A 14799-nucleotide genomic window follows, 5' to 3' on the forward strand; every position below is an offset into this window, starting at 1 on the left:
GACTGGATCTCCTCATCCCTGATAACCTATTTCCAGGGCGTGGGGCCCCCTGCTGTACAGCGTCTTGCTTCATTTTCCCACCGTCTTTTAGCTCCCATCTGGATGCCATCTTCTGTGTAGTATGGAAGCCTTCCTAAACCATCCAGTGACTCCCTTGAACCCTTCCTCTCCCTGCTGAGGTGTGTGTCCAGGAGCCAGGGGCCATCCTGCCCTTTTTGCTGGCCACTGCCCCATGGTTCTGGTCTCATGCCAGGGTTGGCACTCTGTCAGGATGTGGTGGGTTGAGTTTATACCTGATCTTGATGTAAACACATGGCCTCTGCCCAGTCATTTGTTCCTGTTCCCACACTGGCTTCCAGCTCTTTTGTGGACTCTGACTCTCTGCTCTCCTGGCCTCCTGATGGCTGGACATCTTTTCTTTTCCTTCTAGAATGCCACCCCTTTTTTTGTTGTCTAACTTGTAAAAGCCCCATAGATCATCTCCCATTTCAAACCCTTAGAGATGACTATCTTGATATGTTGATAAGAGGTGAACTTTCTCAGAGGAGTTTCTTGTTACAGTGTCAAATGTGGTTATAAATCACTGGAACTTAAGGATCCGTCTGCCAAGCAGGAGACACGAGTTCGATCCCTGGGTCAGGAAGATCCGCTGAAGAAGGGAATGGCTATCCATGCCAGTATTCTTGCCTGGAGAATCCCATGGACAGAGGAACCTGGAGGCTACAGTCTATGGTGTCACCAAAAAATTGGACATGACTTAGTGACTAAACAACAACAACAACAATAAGAGAAGCTTTAAGGGAGGTCAGCCCTCTCTCCACCCCAGCACTAGAACAGTCCCTAGAGCAGAGTCTCCCAAGTCTGCCTGGTGAGCAGAATCATCACCCAGTGCTTTTATTATTATTTTAATATTTATTAAAAATTTTTTTTGTTTGGCTATATTAGGTCTTAGTTGTGGCATGAGGGATCTTTAGTTGCAACATGTGGGATCTAGTTCCCTGACCAGGGATCAAACCCAGGCCCCTGCTTTGGGAGTGTGGTGTCTTAGCCACTGGACCAGCAGGGAAGTCTCCACCCACTGCTTTTAAATCACAGATTTCAACCCTGGCTCTAGAGATTCTGATTTAGTAAGTCTAGGTGGGGACAGAGGATGAGATGGTTGGATGGCATTGATGACTCAATGGACGTGAGTTTGAGCAACCCAGGGAGATAGTGAAGGACAGGGAAGCCTGGCATGCTGCTGTTCATGGGGTTGCCAAGAATCAGACATGACTGAGCAAATGAACAAGTGGGGCCCGCCGTGTGTAATTTTCACAAACTCCTGGTGTGCTCCTCATGGTCAGCCAGCACCAGGAAGCGCCGCTCTAGAACTGCTGACTGGTGGACCATCAATCCTGGTTTCACATCCATCTCTACAGTGGGGGTCTCACTACCTCTTGAGATAACCACCCTCTTTTAGCCAGTCTCTGGAAATGTGCCTTGACTCTAAAATGCTTGAAATGATCAGTTACTTGTATCTAAAACCCCATATTTATAGGTAAAATAAAAAGTCATTTATTTAATGACTAGATTAAGTCAGGTTCCAATTTTTAACAACTTCTCGGGTATTTATGAATAGATGGAATCATAGTTTATGTGGGACACCTTTATGCAGCTATTTAAAAATATCTGACTATAGCTTGTGGTCTGAATCTCTCTCTGTTCCTAGTTGCGTCATTTGGAAAGCCTCTTTTTAATGATTCTACAGCCATTATTCAATCAATACCACTGTAGTCTGTGAACTATGATTTCCATTAAGGAAGCTTTTTTTGGGGCACCGTCATCTCCACTGATGAATAATAAATAAATGCCGAGCATCCATCTGTAAGAAAGCTCAGGCTCCCATCTTGAGACCAGATTTCTGACATCAGAGCGGGCCTCTGCGCCGGCACGTGGGGAAGCTAAGTATGGTGTTTATGATGGTAGGCATGAGTTTCCGTTCTTTGGGGCTTAGGCCCTTCAGGGACGACTCCCCAGAGGTGGTGGTGTGTCACCAAGACCTGAAGGAGCATAGGCGGCTCCCCTGTAAATAGGAGCAGACAAGTCTTCACAACAGAAAAAACCCAGAAAGATGGGGTAGAATAGGTTGAAACGTCCTAGCTGTGGTCTGCGGAACTATGATGTAAAAACTGCACAGTTTATGAGGTATGTCCAAGCACTTTGAGACTCAGAGCCTTTTCCCAAGTCCCTCCCAGAGTCCTGGTGCTTACGGCTCCCCCAGAACCTCACTCTGAGCAGTGCTGCTGTTTCATGACCCACATGGGTGTCCAGGAGATGGGAAGCCTGCGGACCCATTTCTGGCTTTTCAGAGACTTGGCCACTGGAATGGTTCAGTTCAGTCACTTAGTCATACCTGACTCTTTCCAGCCCCATGGACTGCAGCACGCCAGGCTTCCCTGTCCATCACCAACTCCTAGAGCTTGCACAAACTCATGTCCATCAAGTTGGTGATGCCGTCCAACAACCTCATCCTCCATTGTCCCCTTCTCCTTCTGCCTTCAATCTTTCCCAGCATCAGGGTCTTTTCCGGTGAGTCAGTTCTTCCCATTAGGTGGCCATAGTAGAGAGTGTTCCAGGGGCCTGCTCTATGATAGGCATCTGTGTATAAAAAGCATGTGATCATGTGATTTTGGCCCAAAGTGTTCAGTGTGGACTTGTTGCCTCTCTCCTGCTGGACTAGGGTCCAGTAATAACGGAGCAGCGTTCACCCCCTAGAAATCACTTCCAGGCTCCTGGAGGTATCTCCCACATCCTCCCCCTTCCCGGACTCTCTGGGGTGACTGTCTTTAGCTCCTTTATTGTTCGCAGCCAGCAAGGCCTTATGATAACATGAGGCCTTGGAAGCCCTACTGTGCCAAGACTTGTCTCTTTGACTACCCTCTGATAACGTAGAGAGAGACATGCAAGTCCCTGGCATCATTAGTTGGCCAACTTCCAGAGCCAAAGCTGAATTAGAAACTCATTAAATACTTCGAGCCAGTTAGGCTGGCTGGGCTGTGCAGCGGCCGGGAAAGCTGGGAGCAGAGGAGGGGAAGGGGTGGGCATCTTTGTTGGCAAATGGCAGGTTGTGAGCAGGGCAGGGCGGTCCAGGAACCGAGACAAAACAGGGCCGACTTGTCTGTCACACAGGCGTGCTTGTGAGTGTGCTGGTTTGGTACAGACACATAATGTATGCTAATTGCTGTATTTCCTTTTTTTTTTTTCCACGGGAAATGCTCGGTTGGAAAGCTCTGAAACCAAAGAGGCAGTGCAGAAATGCCCAAATGTAGACATTACATAAAGGAGAGAAGGAACAAAGGGAAACAGGGATCTGAATTTACAAAATGGCTTAGCATTCTGCTCTCTCAGCACCGCCCTCTTCCTTCAACCTGATGGAGAAGAACACAGACTGCCTATGTGTGATGTTATTGGCAGCATCTCTCCCAGAGCCTGAAATCTGTTAGATGGAAAGAATATATAGTTAGTGAGATGAGACTCTGAAATAGTTCTCGTGGCTTCCAGCAAATGTGAATAAGTAAGTGTGAGCTGGTTCTCTCTCTGCAACTTTTCAAGGCACCTCTCTGTAGACCACAAGACTGAGACGTGAACTGAGGAGGGCCTGCAACCGAGTTCACTTAACTAATTATCCATTAATAGGAAAGACTCTCCCAGTATCTTTTTCCACATGTCAAAGCATGTAACTCTGGTGTTGCATTAGATACCCTTGGGTGATGGTTATTCATTAAATCAAGTAAGAACAAACCAACATAATAAAATAATGGTTTTTCTAATGAAGCTTATCAGAGTGCACAGACATTTTATGTTGAAAAAAAATAGACTAGGGAAGAGAAATATATTTTCTTCATCAGTGACATCAAAATCCCAAGGGTTGAAGTACTGATAAGTAGACCTCTTATCTTTACCCCAATAATCCTTAATTTTTTATTATAGAAAAGGTATAATTTATTCTTTAGTGTTGGAAACATGAGACGTTTAGGAAATTTCATAATGAATCGATTGCTCTGATAAACAAGGCAATGTAGATATTTTCCAGAACAGTATAGAAAACACATTAAAGCATCATGTTTATTCTTTAAGAGTTGTGAGAAAGAAGTGACATAAATTTAAGCTTCTTTTTCAGATGTTTTAAGCTTCCTCTGTGGCTTTTTGTCCCAAGAGCGAACCGTTAGCCACACGGCACAGAAGATACTGGCTGCATAGTCGCGTGCCAGGGTGGGCAGGCCTCTGTACAGAAATCTCTTCTGGCCCATTTCCCCCTCCCCAAGTCCTGGTTGTCTGAGGGCAGATGCCTTTCGCAGTCTAAATGTGAGAGAAAGAGCATCCTCTTCATCCGGGGCTGTATCTAGTCTGAACGCAGCTAGGACCCTGCTTCTAGAGCTGCATCCACATGCTGATCCAGAAGAGTTTTCTCTGAAAGAGGGAAGACACCAGCGGATCCTGGCACCTCTTCTAGAAAAAGTTCAGGCTTAGAGGGAGGGTATCGGGTCTGCCCGGAGGCTGGATGAACAGTGGTCTCTTCTTCAGTGTGGCTGGCAGAATAACTGTCCAGATTGCAGTAAACTCACTGGCCCTTGCCCTCCACGTAGGACCAACCTTGTACTGAAGACTCTGGAACCTAAGTTGTGGGAGAGCCAGGAACCTTCATGTGTACTGTGCAGCCCCTGTTCACAACCAGCACACTCCAGCCTCACACTTAGGAGTGTGCCAGAATGCGCTGGTCTCTTTTAGAAAAGGTTCCCAAGCCTCCAATCCTAGTCAGGACCCACATCACAAATTTCCTCGGTTCTGGAGTCCTTTTGTCCTCAAAGGAGCTGGAGCCACCGGGAACAAGGTTAGACTCTCCTCTCATCGGACTGCTCACCCTTAGAAAGCGTCAAGCACTGCTCACTCACTCTGGCCCTCATCCCTGTCTAGCTTAGGCTGCTCCACTTGGCCGTGAGCAAAGGAGGGCCCGGAGGTTCTTGGCTTCTGCCTTTCCAACCCTTAATTTTCAATCCTTGCATTTTTCCCCAATATCTGAGTTTACATCCGGTCCACGGTGTCTGCTGCAACCGTCGTGTGCCCGTCTCACCTTTCTAGCTTCTCCAGGGACAGTCTCTACTCCAAAACAAAGGCGTTCAGTGTGTTGTTTTCTGGAGCAGGATCTGAGCTTTCTTTCTTTCAGTTATACGCTGGAGGTCCAGCAGAGGATGTTCTGGGGAGCCCAGTTCTGTCCCTTCTCCAAGAGCTAGCTAGCTTGTTGGGACTTTTCACTAGGGTGAAAGTGAAGTCACTCAGTCTTGTCCGACTCTTTGCGACCCCATGGACTGTAGCCTACCAGGCTCCTCCATCCATGGGATTTTCCAGGCAAGAGTACTGGAGTGGGGTGCCATTGCTTTCTCCAGGAGAGCTTCCCAACCCAGGGATTGAACCCGAGTCTCCTTCATTGCAGGCAGCAGCTTTACCGTCTGAGCCACCAGGGAGTATGTTTTGACTAGGGTCACTAAAGCCAAAACATACTCCCAACTTACAGTATTTCTATCTGTGAAAGGACAGAGAGTAGTGCACTCTAAGAACTTTGCTTAGTGTACACGTGGAAATTACATATATTCCATGTGTATAAATACATTGAAATTAACCAGTAGAGGATAATACAAGATAGGCATGTAGAAGGTGATTTTTATGCATGCTAATTTTCTTATGAGAACCTGTTACTTCTCACCAAAATTAAAATCTGGAGATTTTCTTAAGAGCAAGTTTTCTCAAAGTCCCCAGTTTACCTGACTTCCTCTTTGAACTTATTCTAAACTGGAATTTCAGTCTTTCTTACAAGACGATCGAAGAGGGTAGAAGTGCTCGACTGACTACCTGTTGGAGTCACTTCTGCTTTATAAGGTTTGGGCTGTTTTTCAGGAGAGCTGCCTCCACTGGCTCAGAATACACTTTTAACAATGCCTCGAAAATGCCCCTTAGCCAGATTTAATTGAGTCATGTCAAAAACAAATCTCTGCTAAGTAAATATTTAATTATGTGGCCCTGAATTTACTCCTTGTTTCCTACGTTAAATTTTTCTAAGTCCACGGATGTAGTCATTCACCTTCAATCTCCCCCAGAAGGTCAGGTGTGGTTTGGGGACATGCTGTGGTATCCCGTTGATGGTGACCTTGTGAAGACTTAGTAGATGAGTAGAGCATCAAGGTGAAATCTTCCCAGTGATCCCCTATTTTAATTATTTAAGGAATCACGAGAGGGTGGCTGAAAGACCTGAGGCAAAATTGAGTGCACTTGTGAAAAATACAGACACAAGCAACTTCTGACTTACTTTTCCGCACTAGAGTAGAAGGAATAAAATGGGAGGGGTCTGGGAAGACTTGCCTCTCTCTCACTTAGAACGAGACGAGGAACAAACTAAGGGGAGACACATGTGAGCCAGGGTGTTGGTGTGGGGCCATTTGGCAGAGCATGGTAAGGGATCAAGGTGCAGCAGAGGTCATGAAAGCCTGGCTGGGATCCACGGGTTTAAAGACCTTTGCAAGTGGAAAGAGTGTGCTCTGGAGCCAGTGACGTGTGAGCAGAGCATCTGAGGGAGAGAGGCTGAGGGCCAGGCTCTGTGTGAACCTTCCATGTCCTGGCTCAGCAGACGCGGCACGTAACTGAGAGCAGAGAACAGGAAGGCAGAGAGGCCGCAGAGCTCTAGTCCTGGCATGCTGAGCACCGCCCTTCAGCCCCAGGAGAGGGAAGACACAGGTCAGTCAGGAGTGTGCTTCTCCCTGGGCAGCTTCTGAGTGAGGCAGTCAGTGTATACATAAACGGAACTAACACAAACGACAAAATTACAGCTCCCTTGGGCTGGGCTGTCTTCATACCCCTAACAGATATGACCAGCTTTGCTCATAGCAGCTGCAACACGCGACCAGCGTACCCGCCTTCCCATAACACATGGTGGCAGCCGAGGCACCACTTCAGCCAAGACCAGATCTCAGGTCCCTTGAGCCTCATACGTCCAGGTCAGGGCCTCGGAAGTCCCTTCCTGGCTGATCACCAAGCTGGTTGCTGTCCCCAGCCTGACTCTGCCACTGCAGACGTTGCCCCTTGGGATGTTGCTGGGAAACATTCAGCTCGCGCTGTTTCTCTCTGGTGTATGGCTAAGAGCTTCCAAGGGATTAGTGATTATTAGGTAGTAGCTGTGGTTGTCTCAGCTTCTTGTATTTTTCTTCTTCTGTTTCCTTTTCAATAGCCAATAACAAAAAGGACTGATTTGATTTTCATTTTTAAGGCAGCTGGCTTTGAGGTTGAGTCCTGTGATGATCTGGTTCTGAACAGTAACAGAAGAGGGTGAAAGGTCAACCATTTCCCTGGATCTGATCAATGGCAGGAGTTTGATGGCAAATTAAATGCTAGATAAAACTGTCAAATGATTCTGAGAATCGATGCTTCATGGGAAAAGTTATTTGAACCTTTAATGATCACATTGACTCCCAAGAGAAATAACTCTAGAGTCTTTTCAGACCTTAGGATAGTAACACATAAAAACAATGTGAGGATGATTTAACATAAGATCACTTACATTGTTATTGATCAATAGCATATTCAGCATCTGCACTGTCTGTTTCTCAAGGGACCACATAACCAACCCTCAGATCACCTGAGAGATTGCATTAGAGTCCCAGGTTCCACCCATGCTTCCTGCATCAGACTGCCTGAGTGTGGGCCCTGCAAACCTGCCTTTTATTAAGCGTCTCAGCCGACTGTGAGGAATGTTAGATTCTAAGAGCTGTCAGCCTACAGGCAGATGTCCCCCAGACAGAAAATAAAGCCACGCCCACAGACTAGGGCGAGTATCCCGGTATCACGGCAGTGGATACGTAGTGTGTTTGGGTTGAATTTGTAAAACAGGTGTTGGTTACTACTGGATTATTTTAACATCTTTGGTGTGGGGTGGTTGGAGTTTGCAAATCAGGACAGCACTGCAGTTACAGGTCCCATCAGGGGCTTTTCTCCATCACCTTCACCAGCTCTTTCCTGATTTTACCTGCTCTTTAAATAGTGACATTTCCCAGGACCGCTTTCAGAAAAAGGCTCGTTCTGTGTTCTTCCAGAGCATCACTTAAAATATACTGATGCCTCCCAGATCTGTGCTTCTGACCCCACCTATGGCTTTAGCATCAGATCCATATTTCTGCTCTCCATTGGACAGAGCCACCCATGGGAGAGACCTCAAACTCTGCTGCTAAGTCACTTCAGTCGTGTCCGACTCTGTGCGACCCCATAGACGGCAGCCCACCAGGCTCCCCTGTCCCTGGGATTCTCCAGGCAAGAACACTGGAGTGAGTTGCCATTTCCTTCTCCAATGCATGAAAGTGAAAAGTGAAAGTGAAGTCGCGGAGTCGTGTCCGACCCTTAGCATGGACTGCAGCCTACCAGGCTCCTCCGTCCATGGGATTTTCCAGGCAAGAGTACTGGAGTGGGGTGCCATTGCCTTCTCTGGACCTCAAACTCAGCATACCTCAAATCTAACTCAGTGTCTTCCGTCTTCCCTCCTGACTCTTAAAATGGCTTTTTTGACTAAGACCCTGGGCTCTGGACACTAACTACCCAGGTTCCCATCCTTCATTAATACTCCCTTGGGCTATTGCATAAATGCCTTGTGCCTCGTTTTTCTCATCTGTAAAATGGGAGTAATGATTTCCTCCTAGGGTTCAGGTGCAGATTAAGTGCCATAACGGCACATAAATAACTTAGGTCAGGGCTGGACCCAGGGCGGGTATTCAGTATATCTTAGCCATTTTTATTATTCATTCCTTTATCAAATATTGATAGAGCTCCTGCTGTGTATCAGACACTTCTCCTGACTTGCATTTCCCAAATTAGACACTGTCAAAACTCAAAGTCTCCCCATTAAACTCTTTTCCCTTCAGGGCAGGTCTCATCCATGTTTTAATCTCAATGCTAGTTTATGGAGTTAGCACTAATTTGCCCAAATTAAACTTTAGAAAGGTATGTTCTCTAAGTAATTCACGTTGTCTTAAACAGGGAATAGAACATCTCTTACAAAGGAAAGAAAAGAACCAGTGAGATTAAAAAACATTCTCCAAAACCTCCTCTGACCTCAAGAAAGTGAGGTCTAATTGTTGAACCGTAGAAAAGTGTCATTTAGTTAAGAAGTAGCTGATATTAACTATCTTACGGTTGAACCTAATTCTTGGTGGGGTACCTGGCACATGACAGGTATCCCTGAATACAAAAATAATTCCCAAGCCTAGATCTAAAGTTCTGGGAGTATTCTACAATATACGAAGGAAAATGTATCTTAGATAAACCTTATTTTTAAACAGCAAGGTTTCAGACCTTGTAACCCCCCAGAAAAATCTGGAAAGCACTGGGAAGCAGTGACGGGAGTGGGGATCAGGATCAGACAGGCCAGACTGAAAGCCTCGTTCAACAGCTTATTTTATCTCTATGATGCTGGATATGACAGCTAACTCTTATGAAACAATGTACTTCATCAGCTTCAATTTCCTAATCTGTAAGAAAAGGAATAATTATAACAGTTGATCTTTGTGATTGGGGTCGCAAAGCATCAGACACGACTGAGCGAATGAGCTGACCTTTGTGATGCTCTGAGATAAGTCAAATAAAAAGATTTTTTAAGCCATGGAGTGCATCACAGTGAAAGGGAGTGTTAGTTTTTTAGCATCTACCCCACACATCAGCTAGAACAACTGTCTGCAGTATGCAGAGGAATTGCCTTTGGCAGCTGTACGAACACATCAGTCACCTATGATAGTCGGCTGTGGGGCTGAGGCTCAGCTTTCTCTCCCCTAGAGGGAGGAGTAGGTGGAACATCACCAGGACTCCTTCAGTCCCCCCCATTCTGTGAGAAGAGGACATTTTGATTCCTTCTACCACAGGACTGGCAAGTTCTCAAGGCTCATGAGTAGGAGGTTTTCTCCTTGACTCTTTGCATCTTCCTGGTGGCTCAGATGGTAAAGAATCTGCCTGCAATGTGGGAGACCTGGGTTTGATCCCTGGGTTGGGAAGATCCCCTGGAGGAGGGCATGGCAACCCACTCCAGTATTCTTGCCTGGAGAATCCCCATGGACAGAGGAGCCTGGCGGGCTACAGTCCCTGGGGCCACAAAGAGTCAGACACGACTGAGCGACTAAGCACAGCACACAGCCTTGCATCTTAGAGGCAGAAGGGACTCCTGTCTCATGCATGAGGAGCATATGCAGCAGGTTTTGTTGAGAACAGGGCACTCAAACCTCCTACCTTGTTATAGCCCAGAGCTGCTGCTGCTGCTGCTAAGTCACATCAGTCGTGTCTGACTCTGTGCGACCCCATAGACAGCAACCCATCAGGTTCCTCTGTCCCTGGGATTCTCCAGGCAAGAACACTGGAGAGGGTTGCCATTTCCTTCTCCAATGCATGAAAGTGAAAAGTGAAAGTGAAGTCCCTCAGTCGTGTCCAACTCTTTGTGACCCCGTGGACTGTAGCCTACCAGGCTCCTCTGTCCATGGGATTTTCCAGGCAAGAATACTGGAGTGAGGTGCCATTGCCTTCTCTGGTAGCCCAGAGAATTGGGTCCATAGAATTGGAACATCTTCCTCAAGGTTTAAATGTGGAAACATGAAGGAAAGCACTTCGCAAATGGTAGGATGTTAGGCAGATGTTGATCTCTGGAATTTGCGCCCGAACGGGTTACTGCATTGCCCTTTACAAGGTGTGCTTTTTTTTTTTTAATCTGTAGCATCTCTACATTGTGAAGAAACAACCTTCAGGTTATCTTATCACCCTCAGCTGGTGGCAATATTGGGCACTCCTGTTTTCTCTGTGGATGTTTTCCAGGAAGCCAGCAGACTTTCATCAACACCAACTCTCTTTTTTAAACTTTTTTTTTATTATTTTAATTGGAGGCTCATTACTTTACAGTATTCTAGTGGCTTTTCATCAACACTATCTCCTAAGATTTATTTTACTTCTTTTAGCTGGAGCATAAAGTAGAGAAAAATAAAAAGTAGACATTGCCTTTCTTCCACTTTCTTCCACTTCTAAGCCTTGATAGCCAGGATTCTCATCTCTCTGGCTTGAGACCTTTTAGAAAAGGGAGTGGGGAAAGGGAAGATTACCGAGAAGAATGGGACTGGGTAGGAGAAAGCCTCGAAGGGGGAATTTGGAAAAAGGGTGCCTGAGAACCCTGCAAAAGGAATCGGACCTGTGGTTCCTGGCACCCGTTTCCCCACAAGCTGTACTCCTGGCATGAGCAGCTGGGACAGGATGGTGGAAATGCAAACGAAGGCTCCCCTTGTCCCCAGGAGCAGGGGTGCACACATCTGTGTGTGGTGAACACATTTGGGGTATGAGAGCCTCGGAAGTCTGGGCAGTTTGGGTGGTTTGCTTCTCTGTTGTTGCTTTGGGCATCTAAAGGACAGAGAAGCATACAACAGAAGATGGCAGAGAGCCCAAGAGAACCGTGGGGTGGAAGGACCAGCAGACTTAAGAAAAACCAAATGACAACAAAAAAGAAAACCAGTTCAGTCCAGGAAATGTGGAGAAAAACGGGAAGAGACTCACATTCTGTAATAACTGAATTCTCTGTAATGTAAAAGATATCTAAGGTTCTGAAAAAGAAAAGCTCCCGAGCAATGATATTTATGAAGTCTCCTGAACTCTCATTTATAATGGAATTGGAGTTCTTATTCCCTTAAAAAGACACTGAAAATCTAGAGAGGGACACGACACTCAGGAGCATATATCAGAGCAGAAACAAATGCAGAAACAAAACAAATTTATTTCCAACAGAAAAGAAAGGCCATTTCCAGGAATATCAGGGAGAAGGTGGGAGAGAACTGGGCTCCGATTGTTCAGAGGAAACAAAGAGGGGATTGGCCGGGGGCTGTGTGTGTGGGAGCCAGCGTGCCCTCCGCAGGGCTAGTGGGCAGGCGCTGGCTGGCCAGGGGCTGACCCAGGCTCCCTGTTTACCGCTCACAAACCAGAGTCTTGGCATCATGACTTGAAAACCTTTATTTTGGACAAGGTGGATTGGGAAGAGAGGGAGAAGAGGATTGTGTCCAGCCTTGGCCGTGAGGCAGCACAGCGTGTGACACGGGTCCCAGGCCTGCTCTCCTGTACTGTCTGTGAGGCCATGGGCAAGTCAGGAGACCTCGAATGTTTGGTCCCTCAAGAGGGGAGCAGGGTGTCTGCTCCTATCACTTCAGTGGACAAGGCACCAGCACCCAAAGGGCAAAATGCTTGAGTCCTCCCATGGGCACCCCTGTGATAGGTAGGCATCATTTCTCATGGCCTTGCAGAAGTGCCGGTACCAGTAACCCAAGAGTCCATTCTGGTTTTTCCCAGGGCCAGGAGCTGGAGGACTTGCAGGTGGAAATGGCAGGGCTTGTGAGCCGAGGCCTCTTCTCCTCCTGTCCCCATCACTGGCCCACCTGTATCGGGGATGCAGGGCCCGTCCCCATCCTGACCCACCTGTATCAGGAAAGCAGGGCCCTCCTCGTCACCCACTCCATACTGAACGGGTATGGAAGCAGTCTTGATTCTTCACACCCAATTCTTGGTTATGTTCGCAATTGTTCATTTTTTAGGAAAAGCCAAGTTGTCGGGATAAGGTTCTGCATTGTGAGCATTAATGGAAGTGGAAATTACATATTCATCCTCAAGACATGCAGTTGTCATGCTCTTAAAGACAGTTTGAGAGGTTTTAGCATTGCAAGTTGTTATTTTGACAAGGGCTCCCCCCCAGAGCTCCTGCAGCTCAGCCGGCACTCCATCCTTTGTGCTCGGCTGTTTCATTAAGCAGCTGCTGAGACTGTCGCTGGCGTTGCTCTGGCATCAGGGATGCTGCAGCCTCCTAGGCCGCTGTTTTGGGGCCGACATTCGAGGTGTGTGAGCGAGAAGGGCCAGCTGTGTGCAGGTGAAAGGGCTCTCCGGTTTTATGGGGCTTGGTAATGGCTGTGCCTCGATAGATGGTGCGTGTGTTTTTAAATTTAGCCATAGTCGGCCCTTTCTGAAACCAGGAGAGAGCCTATGTGTGTGTGTGTGTGTATGTGTCTTTAGATGAGTATTAGTTCTGTGGAGACGAGACCCTATAAGCATCCTAAAAATTATATATCTAGAAAATGACATTTTGCTTTCAAAGATTTCAGCATCACCTGGATATAGTCAAATGCAAACCACTGAAGCAGCCCATCCTTAAAAGACATAATCAGTCAGAATCAGTAATTAAAAAAAGGCCCAACAATCGCTGAAACATACAGGCCTACTGAGCTTAAGCAGAGCCTTTGGGAGCACACAGACAAAAGTCTCGTTGTGTGTGAGGGCCCTGCAGCTTCCGGGGTCCCTGGGCCTTCCTCTTTTGGTTCCAAGGTGGAGCAGACCCCTTTTTGTCACATAACAGCCCCTCCCTGCCGCCCAGACGGAGCCTTCACAATTGCCCTGAGTTTCGTAGGGAAGCCCTCAAAGACTTTGTCTTATCACAGTAATAAGTGACCCCATCGGTCCATCTCCAACCCCTGCTTTTGCTTCCCCGAGACGAGGGCTGAGGAGACCTAACTATCCATCTGGGCCCCTGACGGTCCCCGTGAGCTGCTTCTGGAGAATGCCGGCTCTGGGGGCTGAAAGAGGCTGCCACCCTGCTGTCTCTCTTTCCTGGGAACTTCTTTTCTGAAGCAGCTGAATGAGACCTTTGCAGGCGAGGGTGGTGGCCTCTCCTTCAGAATGCCTGGCCTGTTTCCCAGGGTGAAACACTCCCCAAATATGCAACTTTGTGAGCAGCCCAGCAGCCTGAGCCCAGAGCCGCCTGCCGCCAGGAGAGCTGGCATGGGGTGGGGGTGTGGTGCGGGCCCGGGGTTCACCAGATGCCAGGAAGGCCCGGCCCCTGGTGATGTCACCGGTCGTCTGGGGCGAGAATCTGGCCAACAGTTGGCCGTGACGAGAGCTCGAAGCTTTCTCTCTCTAAATCCCCTCCTTCGTTCAAATCTGATCCTATAAAAAGGCTTTTGTTGAAGAAGCAGCCATGGCATCTTGGTGCGTGTCTGTGTCACTGCTGTCAGTATTTCCAAAGATGGGCAGAAAAACCTCCCTTGGTTGAATTCCTGAGCTAACAGGCCCCCAAACTGACTTGGACCGAGTAGAGGTAAATGGCAGCTGTCACATGGCGTTTGTTTTGTTTGCAAGTGATGAAGCCAAAGAGGAGAGGAGCATCTTGAGGATGGTAAGAACCTGCTTCCGGGGAGCTCAGCATCAGGTCTTCATGGCGGGAGGGGGTGGCGCTGGGCTGTGCCTAGACTTGCCCTGGGAAGGGCGTGCTCTGCAGGGTCTGGGTATTGTGTAGATCGCTTAGGAGAGAGAGGAGCTCTGCAGGGGGAGCTGCTTCTGGGTGCCTTGCTCAATCTGCTTTTATGGGCTCCTGCAGAACACAGCCATGACCACTGTCCTACCCTGGTAACATGCTTTCTGAGGCTTTGGGTACAGAAGAGTCAAAAAGTCAGATCAAGGAGATGAACACTCACTTCTCCTTAGTCTTAAGTTTTTGCCTAGTTTTATCTCCACTTAAGTGTCCCTGAAGCTCCTGAAGTCTTTGTTTCAAGGAGGCCACTGATGGAAGGACCTGGAAAAGGGAGGGGTTTTTATATTTTTCTGGTTATTTTATGATTTGTTTATTCAGTTTGATGTTCTTTTGCTTTAGCTTGAAATGCACATGCTTGTCAAAAGCAAAAACAACTAAGCCAGAAAGCCATGTCCAGAAAATTACAGACTTGAGCATTC

General features: G+C 47.4%; 1 protein-coding gene across 2 annotated transcripts in view; it reads left to right on the forward strand.

The window, feature by feature from the left end:
• The window catches only part of MAP1B (microtubule associated protein 1B), a 93231-nt gene that overhangs the window by 52476 nt on the left and 25956 nt on the right, over positions 1–14799 (forward strand). The window contains exon 1 of one of the 2 annotated variants that reach the window (XM_086361058.1): positions 14048–14245. The exons of the other annotated variant lie outside the window; for it this stretch is intronic. The gene's annotated coding sequence lies outside the window, so the exon portion shown is untranslated. Of the gene's footprint in view, positions 1–14047; positions 14246–14799 lie in introns of those variants that run through there. 2 annotated transcript variants of the gene reach the window in all.

This window comes from Bos grunniens, chromosome 20 (assembly GCF_055505025.1).
Source record: "Bos grunniens cultivar Pamir isolate PY7600 chromosome 20, Bosgru_T2T1.0, whole genome shotgun sequence".
NCBI classification, from domain to species: Eukaryota; Metazoa; Chordata; class Mammalia; order Artiodactyla; family Bovidae; genus Bos; species Bos grunniens.